Here is a 15,494-nt window from a genome sequence, read left to right as displayed (position 1 = left end):
GGCCTGTCTCCAGTCAAACTCATTTTCATTGTAGCAGATGATACAACACAAGCAAACGGTCATCAGTTTTGGCCTGGGAGACTCAGACTGGACATCAGGAAAAAAAAAAATCTCTGTAAGGAAAATAGTTCAAGAGTGGGACAGGCTACCCAGAACATCTATAAAGCCTCCATCCTCAGAAGTTTTAAAGACCTGGCTATCCAAAGTTATGGCTGACCTGATCTATACCTAGTGATAACCCTGTTTTGAGTAAGAGGTAGAACTAAGGACCTCCAAATGTCTCTAACAACCAACATTTCTATGACTTCAGTAAAAAGTTTTAGATTTAGCCAGAATAGAAGCATTTCTAAGTTTAAGAGTTTTATTAGCTTTTTGGATAAACATCTTTTCCCTCCTGCCAAAACAGACACTTCCAGAGCAAAATTATCTTACCGGGGGAAGAAAGCAATTTTAGCAAAAAGAATTTCCAGCAAAACATTTCAGCCTGCTCTTTTGTTAATATTTTTTTTTTTTTTAAAAAATACTGACTTTCAAGATGATAGGCTCCTTTAACAAGACCTACATTTGGGACAAACTACCAGATCATTATTATTGCTACTAATTTATTTTGCATTTCTCTCTGCCATGTCGCTTTATATCTTATCCTCCTCCCTATCCCATGAAAACCACAGTAAATTAAAGAGGCGCAACACTTCTCATCTGACAAAAACTCTGATCTATATACCTCTACATTATTGTTTTCAGCCTGGGTTCTTAAGAAATGAGGCTGGCTAATACACATTCTTCTGCTCCCTTGATAACATCGCCAACTTCAACCAATTTGGCAGAGAAGCCAATGACTGGAGGAAATTCAGATTCTGTAAGCTCTTTGCAAGCTGGCACCAGTGTAACAGAGGAATAGCCACATGGCTGCCTGCCCCAGGGGAGACAAACAGACCTCGCCACTGGCATTTCCAAAGGCAAAAGCCATCCTACCTCTCACACACCAATAGCCCCAGACCAACCACACCAGGAACTGTCTCTTTCCAATATGCTCAGCATGTGAGACAAAGCAAAAAAAAGCATGGCAATGTGTGAGCTGAGGACATAAGGGAGCACATAGTTACTGCAACAGAGGAAGATATAGGGGCACACGCATCTGACAGGCATGTGTTTCTACAGCACAACTCTTAAATCCCTCGTAGCACAGAGCAAGGCTGCCCAAAGCATTTCCTATCTGCATGAACACAAGTCATGTGCAGCTGATGAGAGAGACAGGAGATGCACCTAAAAGAACCCAGTGGTTTGCCAGGACCAACCATCATCAAACATCCTCTACAAGAAAAGCAGCCTCCCTTATTATCTGCTCCCATTTTTATCTCCCACCTCCCACTACGTTCACTTACTGCTTAATGTCCAAAATGAGACCCTCACCCTGCTATCCATAAATAACTGCCTGCAAACTCGGGCTATTAAAATGAAAACCCACCAGGCAGGGGACAAGCAAAGGCCCTGACTTTGTATCTCAGTGACACCATACAAACAGCTCCAGAGAGAAACAAAGACTATGGAAGAGCGTCCCTAGGGAGGTGCCCAAGCTGGGGCCTCGCAGCACCAAGCCACCCCAGGGCCCTTCCAGGTGCCCTGACCACCAACCCCAGACCCCATGTCCCCGCATCAACACTCACCCTGTGACAACTGGGGGCCAATCCACAGTGACCCCAACCCACCAAGTAGCATATCCCCCTGAAACTGCCCTACAGTGACTCCTTCCTCAGCCCAAGGTCCAGAGGACATCATGTATCCCCTGCTATGATGGGGGTGGTTCACACAGCCATCATGACCCTTCCTCTGCTCCCCAGGGCACCCTGACATGAGTATCTCCTCTGTCCCCCAAAACACACATGCCCACTGTCATCCAGGAGAGATGGCATCCCATCCTCCAGCCCGGAGGGTCCCTCTGAAGAGGCGGCTGACATGCCAAGCACCACCCGCCTGCTGAGGCATCAGATGGCAGAGCTGCAGCGGGCACATATGCTTCGTGAAGGCTCGCGCCAATTAGGGCTTTGTAAGAGCTAAATTCCAATCTCCACCCTCCCAGGAATGCTTATCATTGACAGCAGGGCTGTTGTCTGCTCCAGATACAGAACTGTGTCACTGCTATCCCTCACAGCATCCTCTGAAGAGGTCTATAAATCCCCTATTTAACAAACAAATAAAAAGTAAGAGGAAGGGGTATGCACATAAAGCCTTTCTGAATAACAGCTCTCCCAGTGAAAGGTGGCAGTGAGCTCAGTGAGGTTCAGCACCAGACCTGCTTGGAGACCTTCACGCCACAGGAATCGCACACACCCTCAGCTTCAAGCCTCCCTGGGATCTGCAAAGCAGCTAGACAGTTGCTTTATCTTTTTCCAAGCCTTGTTGTATTCTCTTAGCCCTCTCCTCCTCTGCTTACCAGAGGAGCCAGGGATGTAAATGATCAATGAATATTCCCCCTTAATGAATATTTTGACATCTGGTAGTTTTAGAAGCAGATCTGAACATAGCAAGCATAAAAACCTGGGCAGAATACATAGGAAAAACAGTGTGGTTTTCCCTATTCTTTGCCACCGGCTGATATCATCTTAGAGTAAGATCATAAAAATCAAGAAACACTTTCCCTATCTGTAAAACCCAAGAATTAGAATCAGGCTAATTTTATGGAATACTGAGACTAGTAGTGTGTAGTTACTGGTGCTAAATAGATTGATAATCGTTTTTCACAGATTACTCAGATTTTTACTTTTTCCCAACTGAGGAAAATTCACAAATCTCAAAACTTCCATGAAAGAAAATGCCAATTTTAATCTCCTCACTTGAGGGGAAAAGATTTATCATTGATATCCCAAAAAGAATATTGAAATGACAAAAAATTAAAAGTGCTAATATGAGAAATCAAAATATTTCACTTCTAGAGAGTTGAAATATCTCTTTTGTTCTTTTTTCTTCCTCCAGAAATTTCAGTAAAACCCACACACTTTTAGAATGCTGTAGTTCTCTTGAAACTGATGGGGAGAAAAAAACCCAGCTGCATTTATCATACACTTTTGATATAGCTCTAACAATCCTCCTACAGAGGCATCCCTGGATCCATTCAAATATGCATGTTAGTTGCAGCCTAGCGACATCTAGAACCCTAAATAGTATTGCTGTATCCTGGCTTCTTAGTAAATTTAATATGAAATCTTAACATTTAACATTTCCAAGCTAATATTTGTATTTGACACTATGCTGCAGCATACATATGCACCAGTTTGTTGGGTAATAGCTTAGACATCTCCACTTGGTGCAGATACCCTATTTCCAAAACACATAAGGGCTTTCCTATAGGAAGCTTTCATTTTTGTGGACCTTTATCAGCTCCCGAATATCTTTAAGCCTATCTCTAGTTTTAGCAGTCTCCTCGTGTCATTTACTGTGGTACGAATACTAGCAACAGATCTACTCAAACATATACATGCAAAACAAGTCAGTCATTGGGCAGAAAATTAGTTATTGATGCCCTGGAGTTCAGTATTCTCTTTTCCCCTTTGTAATATTTGAATAACCTACGCAAGGCCATGATTTTGGTTACGTTTACTTTTTCAGAAAACATATTTCTCCTTTGATGTTCTCATTTCTTTGTTATTTAGCCTGCAAAGGTTAGTTCATGTCTAAGGTTGTTTCTTTTTTTTTTTCCTTTCTCTCTGTGGCTGTCACTATGTAGTACTGAGCAACCTAATGAACAGAGACATACGTATTATGTGGTTCTAAATGTCAGAACAGAGGCTGTGAAGAAGCACAGTAATGAAATGAAAAATATTGTCTCGCTTTTTTTATTTCTTCCTATGTTTTTGTTTTCTGGGACTGTGTGTTTATCTCTCTCCTTTACCACTTACCAATCAACGCAAGCTAACAAGAGCAAGAAAAAAGGAACAAGCAAACTAGAGATACAATGAAAAGGAGCTGAAAATCCAGTCTTATGCCCGCTCTGCTGTAAATACAGATAACCCTCCCCATTGCATAGAAATGCAAGGCTTCAGAAAGTCTGTTCATTAGGATCAGAAGTGGGTTATTCTACTATAGCAGATAGGGATGAGGAAAGAAAACTTCATCACTTCTGGACTGACAGCTCAGCAAAGATATTTGATCCTGGGTTTACCACATACCTGGTGAGTGCACTAACCACAAGGTATAACACTAAAAATGTTTTATTTGAGTTACTTACATAAAGCAGGCAAGAAATGGACAAAAGGCTTGGTGGGTTAGCACATGCACCTAGGAAAAGACAGACTGACAAGTACTTAAACCTGACTCACTCATCTCCCAAAAGGAAACCAGTTCCCAGTGGCTACTCTGGGAAGGACAGGGTATTCACATCTTGGACACCATTATAGAATCATAGAATAGTTAGAGTTGGAAGGGACCTCAAAGATCATCTAGTTCCAACCCCCCTGCCATGGGCAGGGAAATCCTCCACTACAACAGGTTGCCCAAAGCCTCATCCAACCTGGCCTTGAACACTTCCAGGGATGGGGCATCCGCAACATCTCTGGGCAACTTGGTCCAGTGCCTCATCACCCTCTAATCTAAATCTGCCTCTTTCAGTTTAAATCCATTTCCCCTTGTCCTATCACCACACACCCTTGTAAAAAGTCCCTCACCAGCTTTCCTGTAGGCTCCCTTTAAGTATTGGAAGGCTGCAGTAAGATCACTATCATTATGTTTTTCTTCAAATCAAAACAGCCTTTTCAAGGAGAATGCACTTTGTTAATCACTCCTGACCTGTGATTGCTTTTTAAGACTTGAGATGTGAAGGCCCATCTATAGGTTTACAGGATGGAAACGAGCAGTCGGACAGAAGAGACTGCTCTGTGAATTTACCAGTTTAGGTCCTAGCAGGCTCTTCGCTATCTTGGGAGAAATTCTAAGGTCTGTGAAAAACTTAGCCATGCTTACCCACCTTGGCTCACATTCAGTTGGTCCACACTGTCTCACCACCCCCTTCCTCACAATTCTGACCCACATTTAGTACTAGCTTAAATCTTTGTCTTGACGTTGTTTTCAACTGCTCTACAAACGCATCTACCAAGGGTTCCACAGGGTATTGGCCAAAGCTCATCCTTTAGTGCAGCACCAGTTTCAAATGTAATGCAAGGATTATTTCTAACCTGACATTTCTCCCCTGGCCAAAAATACTTAGTCTCATCAAACAATGCTGAACTAGCTGACCAGGAAGGTTGCAAACAAAAGTCTACATTGCTGCTTCTAATCAGATTCGTAACACATTGGGAAGGAAGCGACAGGCTACACTCTGTGGCTGTGTAACTTTGCTGCTTCTAATGACATGTGTCCAGAAAGCAAGTAGCCCACACTGAGCTATCTTCTGCCACAGAAACCAGTACCCGAGCCACCTAATAGCACACTGGGTCAGGGATCTGTAACACTTTGCACTATTCGCTGACAATTGCAAATTTAGTCCTGGGAACACTACGTGAGCGTTATGTTAAAGTGTCCATATCTATTCAAGCTAGGCTGAACAAGGACATGGACTGGAACAATTGTTGTGTTCAAGGTCTTATCACCATTATTAAAGACCCACTACGTAAAGTGGTCTGTGATAACCCAACTCAATCTCATTTATACCAACAGCACTCTCATCTTGGATACATTTTGTCAGCTATATTCTCACCACCACCCCCAGGTCCTCTCTGCAAATGCTTTCCTCTTTACACAGCACAACAGGGTACTAAATTCAAACAAACAACTTTTATAGCTCCATGGTGACAGAGATTTTTCAAACAGAGGAACACAATGAAATTTTTAAAGGTGTTCACTATAACTTCTTGGGCTCTGATTTTTACAATATTACCTCTAAACTGACCTAAAACTGTGCTAGAAAGATTAGCCCTACAGGATTCACATGCTGATTTCAAAATTGCAACAGGCCTTTGCTTATGGAGGCAAAAACAGCACCTATGCTTTAATGTTTTCGGACTTCCACGCTTTGCATATATGTTTGCATCTGCTTCAGTCAAGATTATACCTGTTCTTGGATAAGCCACAGAACTGAAACACATTTAGTCAATAGTCCACTTTGCTGAATTGCATACCATCAGCTCTGAGCGTTACCTGTGTACAGACTGCTCCTTACTCAACATTTTGTTGATATCATTTGAAAGTGATGCAAATGATATAGTTGATAAAATATTTCTAATACCTGATTGCAAATCACTTAGAGCAGCTTTCTGAAGTTTGAGAATCTGTTTCTTCTGTAGATTGTTAGTGCAGTGATGAAACATCTCTTTTTGACCACTGAAGTCCCAGAAAAAAAGGAATGTTGCCTCTCCACCACCCAGTGAAAGCCTTCAGGATACTGTTCTGTCCCGATTTCTTGTCCAGCACCATAGATTTTTTTTCTGTCTCAAGCCACAGCCTTAAGAACATTTTAATTTCCAACATAAGATAACTTAGATGGGTCTTCATGAACTCTAACATTGGTCCTGCATTAGAACTAATAACCTGATAGAAAGCTTCTAGTTTCAGTCAGCTGCCAGCTACACACTCTACAGTATGGCCTGATCGTTAGGATGTGACACAATTTGAGAAAAGAGCAGTCACAACTCTCTTCTATGATGCTCTCCACCCCTGCAAGGAGCATGCAACATATCCAGAGCTTCTGGGACTCAAAACACCGCATGTGCAGTTTGGTTGTTCTATTGTTATGAGTTGCAAATGTTTAGGCACAGGGACTGTCTCACACAGGCACAGAACACAAGCAGTCCTCAATAAAACGATATTTTGTTAATGAGGTATTGTAATACATAGAGATATGTAAAAAATGGTAATGCTGTAACTATCCTTTACAAGACTCTCCTGACGAAACCGCCACGCTGCCTTCTAATTGAGAAGAGAGAAACAAATATCCAGTCACAATCAAGACAGTTTAAAGTACACCTCAATGTGCAGTGATCCATGAATCCCTTATTAAACTCTTGAGATCCTTTCCATCGCCTGCTTAGCAGGAACATAAGTCAATAACAAAGCAGTACTAAATCAAGTTTTCACAAGCTTGTTGGTCTGCTATAATAGATCAGGAAGCTAAAGGACTTGAAGCTTTCTTATGCATTATGTGTTAATAAACCATGTTTCTCAGGCTAGACTGCAGTGTTTGAGAGTATGTGTCATTCAATCAAAGACTGGAAACAATTAGGCAACACCTTTCTGTTCCCTTCTTCATCTCTACCTTCCCAATACAGCACAGAACCTTAGGACTGGGGCAAAAAAAAAGGGAACACAACCAGAACACAGGAATATTCTCAATGAGCTGTTTGGTGAGGCAATGTTTTCAAATAAATTCACAAGTAAGTCTGAATAATTCATTACTGAGAATTTTACAGGCTGCTCATGAATAAAAAAAGACAAACTCTAGAGAACTCATTATTTGGGGCAAATTACTGGTACAAATCTTGTTCTTTGTATTATTATTTAGCAATTTTATACTAGACAGCAAGTAACAGGGTCTCTAACAGCTATGCAAGTACCAAAAACAACAGAGACCTGAAGACTTTGTGATTTGCTTTCCACTTGGATTGCAGATCAACAGGATCCTTATATAAACACATCAGCAAGCAAAGGAAGAGGAAAAGCGTGATGGTAGAAGACAGCCACATGGTTACACAGCTAGACTACCAACTCCCCATTTCACTACGGTCTTTGTTATGAAGAATCCATAAAGTAAAAACCCCATCGTTTTCCTGCATCCTTCAATGGACAGAAAAAAGGTCTGATATTGCCCGTTACCCCATCTGTGACACGAGGCAATAGCAAGAGTTTAAAGAGAAAGCATTAAAATTTTTCCATATACAGGGTGATTCTTCCCCTTATTGACTTTCAGCCATCAGATAACACTCTTCCTAATTCAAAAGCTATTTCCACTATTTGTGACTAATAATAAAAGGATTGGAGAAAGTAAGCAAGGATGATCAGATGTGGAACGGCCTTTTTTTTATTGAGAAATTACTCCAACTCTCAATCCAAAAAAGAGACAACAAAGGAGATATGAAAGACAAATGTAAAGTCACAAGTGTCCTGAATTGACTATTCACTATTGTTCAGTACACGAGACCAAGAACAGCAAGTGAAACTAGGAGGTTCAAAATACTACATATATTTGGAGTTAGGAAATTCCTTCCCACTTCATTTTATGGATACTGAAAATGTCACGTCGGTTCAAGGGGAGACAAAAGTTGTTCAGGGAAGAGACGCACACTGATGTCAACTAGCTAAATAAAAATCTATCTAGCACAATGTTTGTGCAAATTACCCAGGCATGCAATTTTAGTCACTGTTAGAAAGGGAATATGGCCAAGTATGAAAATTCTTTTATTCTTATGCTACTAGAGGTAGCTTTAGCCCTCATGAAATTGTCTAAATCTGTTTATAGTTATTCCTATTTTTGGCATCTATAACAACCACCTGTAGGCAAGAAATTCAATGTTTGCCAAACATGGATACTAGTATTTCCTTTCTTAGCCTTGTATAATTCAATCAGTAGAGCAAGACATATGGCAGTTTATTATACTCAGCTTACAAGGGTCCTGGGCATGGTGACAACTTTTAGAGGAGACAATATGAATTATAATAAAGAAAGGCAAAATAAGGCATCACTCTCCCTCAAATCTTTTAAAGATAGCCCCAGTCTTCATGCTTGTTACCAGGATGAAACAGAAATTTGTTACAGTCTAAAAAAGAATTTAAAATACTGCCACCACCAAAGCAGAGAGAAGAAAATAGCGTTTCTATAATAGCTAAAGCCTAAAGGTCAGGACACTGAGTTACTGCTTCTCCTGGCTCCAAAAGGGACCCAAACCTACACCTACCACATTCCAGAAAAACACCTTAGCCACTGACATTAACTTAAAAAGGAGAGTTAATTCCCTGCTTCAAGCCTTTTTTCCAACATTGAAATCCATTTTCACTAATTCCCCTTCTATTGAATGAGAATCTGTTTCATGGAAATATTTCTGAGCAGCTCCACATGTGATTAATGAACTAAAAAAACCTCCAAATCCAATAAATTAAAAGAACTAAAAGGAAGTTTCAGGGAGTAAATTACCATAGGAAAAAAAGCAGAGATATTCAGGTTCCGAAGTAAATGTAATAATAGATTTTATTCCAGTGGCAGAATTACACAGGAAAGAGGGGAAGGAGAAAAACAAGGGACTGAACCGTCTGTCATCTTGAAATGTTTTAATACCAAGGAAAATAGTTAAGAGACAAGGTTTCATTTCAGAAAACAAAACTTGGTATAGAGAGAATCGATTACACGCTATAATTGCATTGATGCTTAAAAGCAATTAGCATGAGAGCTCTGTGCGTGTTTCAAGAGGGAAATGAAGTCTTCTGTTTATTCATTTCACTCAATACCCACACAGGCCTTTGGGGGATTATTTCAGAATTAAGACCAAAGGAGGGTGAAGCCCTAAACTACTTGGAGAGAAATTTCTACTCCAAAACCCTATTATATTTGCTGTCAATCAGCAGCTCTTGCTTAAACACGCAGTTACTGCCTGTGATTTAGGGTGGACACCTAGAAAGGGTGAAAGGGTCCAGCTGGACAAAAGCACTAAGCTGTTCTGTGCCTGGCCTGTGCTCGGGCTTGCTATTGAAACACTCAGACATTCAAGAGGCTCTGGGCTTTGCCAAGGGACAAAGATTTTAAGTGCTGAGAAGCCATTTCTGAAGCAAATTTGGAAAGCCTGCATATCTACATGTAAAAATTTGCTTCCGAGGAGTTTCTCAGACACGTGATCTTAGTGCAAACTAGTGCTCCGGCATAGCCACTGGCAGCTAAAAAGAGAGCAGTGACCAACACTCTCAGTAAAAAAAGGAGCACGCACAAAGAGACTTTATGAAAACATGCCACTCAGCCATTAGGATCCTACTTTGCAAGCTATATTTATGGTGGTGCCTTCCTGGTTAAGACCCAGAAGTTTTCTGAAGGATTTAGAAATACCCATGAACTTCAAACACACACAGTTATTTCCCAAACCAGTAATTCAAGTCTCCACTTGAACATAATTCACCTGACTGTGTCTGAAGAAAGAATGAAGAGGAAAAAATATCACAAAAGATAAAGCTGAGAAAGGCTGAAACTAGAGGTCTTTCTGTGGGAAAAGAACTGTGTCCTGGAGGAAGACTGGAGGGTGGGAGGGATACACAAAAACAGAAAAAAAAAAAATCTGAGATTCATGCGATATATACAATACTCAGATTGCTTATTCTGGAGCTCCCTACAGAATATAAAAGTGAAAAATTAGCATGCAATGAATAATTTATTTAACACTTTACTGTTGTTTAAACAAATCACTTTCATGAAAGCAATGTGTATTCAAGCAATAAATCACTGTTTAGCACTCTGTCACAAGCAAAAGATACTACTTGACAGAATTATTGAATGATGTTGCATGGCCACAAGGCAACTACAACAGAGATAAGGATGATGTCCTTGAATAATACACTGCCTTCCTCTCATTCTAGGGAAGAAATCGAATCTTTAAAGTAAAACTTTTATCCTGGGGCAGTGGTAGTGAAACTTAGGACCATAAGTGCCTTTCGTCTTTAGGTCCCAAAAGTGCCCTGAAAACATTAATTGATCACTCCTAACAGCTCTGTGATGTAATTTTGGTTTTATTACATACATCAAGCATGCAGAGTTTAAGAGAGTTTGTTATGAATGCAGGGAGGAAACACTTAGTCTAATGAACTCCTGGGTCTTCACTCTTGAAATTGTTCTTCCCTGTCCTCTAATGCACAGAGAGATGGACTTCATAAGGTCCTAACCTGCTCTAGCTTTAAATCACAGCTTCCACCCTGTCTAGCTCTAATAAGGCATGAGTCAAATTCAAGCCTTCTATTCCCCTTCCTGTAATCCTACTGACTTTTTATATCAACACAGATACTTTTTCGACTGATCTTCAGTCAGCGATGAACAACACTACACTAAGAGACACAAGGTATGTTTCCCAGAAACTGAGAAAACAAACAAGCTTGGTGCAAAGATGATTATTCAGCACGGTCTTTTGTTACATTGTTTTGAGGACATCTGTTCTTCCAAATACTGGCTCCCCTGAAAACACTCTTCTAGCACTCCCCACACATCTTACACTAACAAATGACAATAAAATGCATCACTCCGTAAACAAATGTAGTAGGTCTCATCTTATGGCAAACCTTTGTTAATGGAGTTAAATTAGAAATGAATTTGGCTCAGGCCTAGGACTCAGAAAGTACCTTATGAGCTCTCTGGCTGCCAGCACTAATTCCATTACTTGTTACTCCACAATAGCACTAAGAAGAAAAGATAAAAAAAAAAAATCAGGTCCTTGTGTTCTCAGCTTCTCCCAAATCAGCAGAAATCTCAGGGCCAAATTCAGCACAACACTTACTTTAGTTTGTGTATTAATCACATGAACAACAAAACAAAGCAAGAATTTAGTGCACTTGATTTGTCGTAAACAAATGGGACAAACCGTCCATTCAGCTTGCACTCACTGGTCACCACAGTCAAGGAAGTGGGAGGATTTAGGAGTAACATAGGGCTTTCGAGCAGCTATGAACAGAATCACCACTTGCTGTAGAAAGAGACAGAGCAGAACATACGGACAACTAACCTTAACTAATTGCATGTCTTTTACTGAAAATTAAATTAACCCAAAACTCCAGAGGAGCAAGCCCAGCCTCAAAAAGAGACATTTCACCCATCACGTTTTCTCATCTGATATTTGTCTGATTATACAAGAAAAGTTCTTCAGTTTCCTTGCATTCTTCCACCCACTCCAGCTGCAACAAAATATGCCAGCAGCAGCTGTTTGTAATAAACTAGAAGGCATCTTGAGACTGATTGTAATGCAAAGGTCATATTTTCTGAGCTGTTTATAGACAGCAATTTGTAAGGTTGTAATGTCACATGTTGTCAATAATTCAAGGTGGGAAATTGAAACAGTTAATAGGTCATCAATTCTTCACTTTCCCACCTTATCTTTCTCCCCAAAGAGCTGTTAAACCATGTTTCATCTGAGCATATTTCTCGAACCTTAGACTCAGAGGTTTCATTTGTTTATGGAAAGAAACTTAGGATGGTAAGATGTAAGTAATCCCTTAACAGGAACCCAGGGATCATAACAGATATAAAGTGCACATTTCAGACTTGGGGTATAAATTCCTGTTAAAGGTCTATTCTCACTGGGGCTCTATATTCTGTAGAACAGGTTGATGCTGTCAGAATGAAAACTGTTGTATTTTAGCAAAGAGAGGAGGACTTTGTTTAACAAGTTGCTTTTGACTGAGATATATTCAAAGTAAGATCCTTCTCCCCTGTTCTTTTGGGGGGGAAAAAAAAAAATCCAATACCCTGTCATCAGAACATGAATTGCAAGTCATTCCTTTTTCTCTTATTTCCCCTCCCACCCCCGTGCAATTTACAGCCACCAGCTAAAGATGAACCAGCTCCCATTGGCATCGTCAGCTCTGACAGCCAACTGGGGCAAACCTACTAACAAGCACAAGCAGTGATACAGCAACAACACAGACAGTTTGCACTTAGAAAAGCTGCACCCACCAAGTGAGACCTCTTGCTGCATTCCCACCTAGGATCTGCATGAAATTAGTGCTGGTAAAACAATACTTTGGGATACTGAGAACATCTAGTTACCTGCAGCACTGAAGCAAACTTTCCAAAGGAGCAGATCACACAAACCTTAAAATGGAGCTGCATGGTCATATCCCCATAGAAAGTCTAAACCTGTGTCTATTATGTCAAAATAACAGAAGTGTCCCTGGTCACAAGATAAGATTCATAGTCCATAATCTGAGAAGCCTGAAATAGGCATTGTGATGGGAAGACATATCCATCTGATTAGGGAAGACTCCTCCAGACAAAATTGTTAGATCATTCTCTTGATCTTATTACAGCACAGCCACACACAGAAAAAGCTGAAGAGTGTAACAGGACTGGAAGAAAGACAGAACCATGCAGGACAGAAAATGTTACTGAGCCTCAAGTCAAAAGATCAAATCAGCTGCCCATGAGCTAGTACACAAGTCGTCTGCACCAGCTGCAGACTTACCACTGCCTGAAGTGCAAAGACAGTTATTTGTATTAAACTATACCCTCCATATATGAAGAGTGTATCTGATATTTACCCTCCACAGGGTTCAAAGCACATTCAGTCCAACAGAAACAAGTTATTCCATCTTTTAATGGGACATACTATTTATAACTAGCATATAAGTCAAGCCATATTAATACTAAATATCTTCAGGGAAGGTATTAGGCCTGAGATACTTTCAGCAGCACTGTGGTCAAAATGACAGTCCCCTCAAGTTTTTTTTAAAAAAACAAACCACACAACATCAAAACAGCAAACCCCAAGGTTTTTATTGTTTAAAAAGGCCCTCATTGCCCTCTAACACCTTTCCCTTCCCTGCTGTGCTGGTTTTGGCTGGGATATAGTTTTCTTCATAGTAGCTACTATAAGGCTATGTTTTGGATTTGTGCTGGGAACAGCATTAGTAATGCAGAGATGTTTTCATTATTGCTGAGCAGTGCTTAAACAGAGTCCAGGCCTTTTCTGCTCCTCATCCCACCCCACCAGCAAATAGGCTGGGGGTGCACAAGAAGTTGGGAAGGGACACAGATGGGACAGCTGACCCAAGGGATACTCCATACCACATGACGTCATGCTGAGCCTATAAAGTTGGGGAAGAAGGAAACTGGGGACCTTCTGAGCGATGGCTTTTTGTCTTCCCAAGTAACCGTTATGCATGATGGAGCCCTGCTTTACTGGAGATGGCTGAACACCCGCCTGCTGATGGGAAGCAGTGAATTCCTTGTTTTGCTTTGCTTGCACATGTAGCTTTTGCTTTACCTATTAAACTGTCTTTATCTCAGCTCATGAGTTTCCTCACTTTTACCCTTCTGATTCTCTCCCCCATCCCCCCACCAGTGGGAAGTGAGCGAGTGGCTGAGTGGGGCTTAGCCGCTGGCTGGGGTTAAACCATGACATCTGCAAACTCTAGACTCATGTTTCTCTTGCTTTATTTTTTAACTATACTGGAGGGAAAAAGGGGGAGAGATTAGATCTGGTGGAACAGGTGGAGGTTTTCCACAAAATAATGAGGGATAGAAGCTGCACCCCTTCAGGACTCTGAGCAAGACAAGGAAGGATAAGTGATATAAAAGGAGGATAAAACAAATAAAAGAAGGATAAAACAATCAAGACTTTGTAATTACAAGACATTCTGACCTGGAGTCCTTCCTATCTGTCAGGAAGAACGCTTCCTAGATTTTAGCTGCCTCCTAGTCATAAAATAAAAAGAATAGCACATGCGTGTATCCTGCAGAGGGGTTCATCTTTTAAAATTAAGAGGCAGGATGGTAACTCGTACCTCGCATCTCTCTCTTCTGGCACACATTTTATCAGGAAGCTAACTCAAAAGGAGGGGGAAGTCAAAGAATATTACAAACCAATGCACAAAAATCTTATTAACTCATTAAGATGTGTGACTAAGATCCTATTATCTGCAGGATAATAAACCTAAGCTGCCTTCTGCCTATATCCTCAAGGCTTTGGCAGAAAGCATAGGAGAGGCTCAGTAGTACTAAGTGACTGGTGACCTTCATCTCCATTTCTCCTCCTTCAACTCCTTATTCACTGTCAAGTGGGATGTAGGGGGAGATATTCTCATTTTACTATATATAAGCTATTTAAGTTTGGGCTTTTCATGCAGTCTTTTTGGAGTTATCATGAAAAAGTGAAGTCAGTTCCTGACTTCCTCTTTCAGCAGAGGGCAAAACCAAGAACAAAAGGCTACTAGGTGGAAGCCCATCACCAGAACTGCACCACCCAAATCACTGACCATTTTTTATGACATCTGACCAGTGCTGTCTTCCAGGTGGAACAACAATGCTTAAAATCTTCCTGTGGAATCAGATGTCCTTTTAGACTTCCAGACACGGTAAGAGGCAGCACCGGTTTGGTCATTCCCACTAGTGGGAGTATCTTCAATTTCTAAGAAAGCGTAAGCTCCTTTGTCTGTCCCTCCATCGCTTCCTTAACTCCTTTAGCTATACTTAAGGCCAAACCCCCAGCACTTATATTAAGCAAAAGGAGACCAACGCACAGCTGCAAGCAAACGATCCTGAAACTAGCCCACATATCCCAATCTCCCTGTTGGTTTTGCCATATTCCTGATTAAGGTTGTTAAAAATGGAAAACTATTAACTGTCATTTTCAAAATCCCTATAACTTTAAAAAATTACGATTAGTGCTTTTCAACATAATTAACCACCCTACCTGAAGGGTGTAGCACAGAAAAATGGCCTGTTCCTCTTGATACACTGCAGAGAAGTGTACTGTTTCATCAGCTGTTTCAATGCATCAGTGAAAGCTGCAGGAAACATTTTGTGCTCTTCTGCGAAATTCAGACTCTCC

The 15,494-nt window shown here is 40.8% G+C and overlaps 1 protein-coding gene across 1 annotated transcript in view; it reads right to left on the bottom strand.

The window, feature by feature from the left end:
- SORCS1 (sortilin related VPS10 domain containing receptor 1) overlaps nucleotides 1-15,494 on the bottom strand; it is a 302,649-nt gene that overhangs the window by 209,372 nt on the left and 77,783 nt on the right. The gene's annotated exons all lie outside the window — the stretch shown is intronic.

The sequence above is a fragment of the Tauraco erythrolophus genome, chromosome 9 (assembly GCF_009769465.1).
Source record: "Tauraco erythrolophus isolate bTauEry1 chromosome 9, bTauEry1.pri, whole genome shotgun sequence".
Classification (NCBI taxonomy): Eukaryota; Metazoa; Chordata; class Aves; order Musophagiformes; family Musophagidae; genus Tauraco; species Tauraco erythrolophus.
This window is presented reverse-complemented; position numbering and strand designations above follow the sequence as displayed.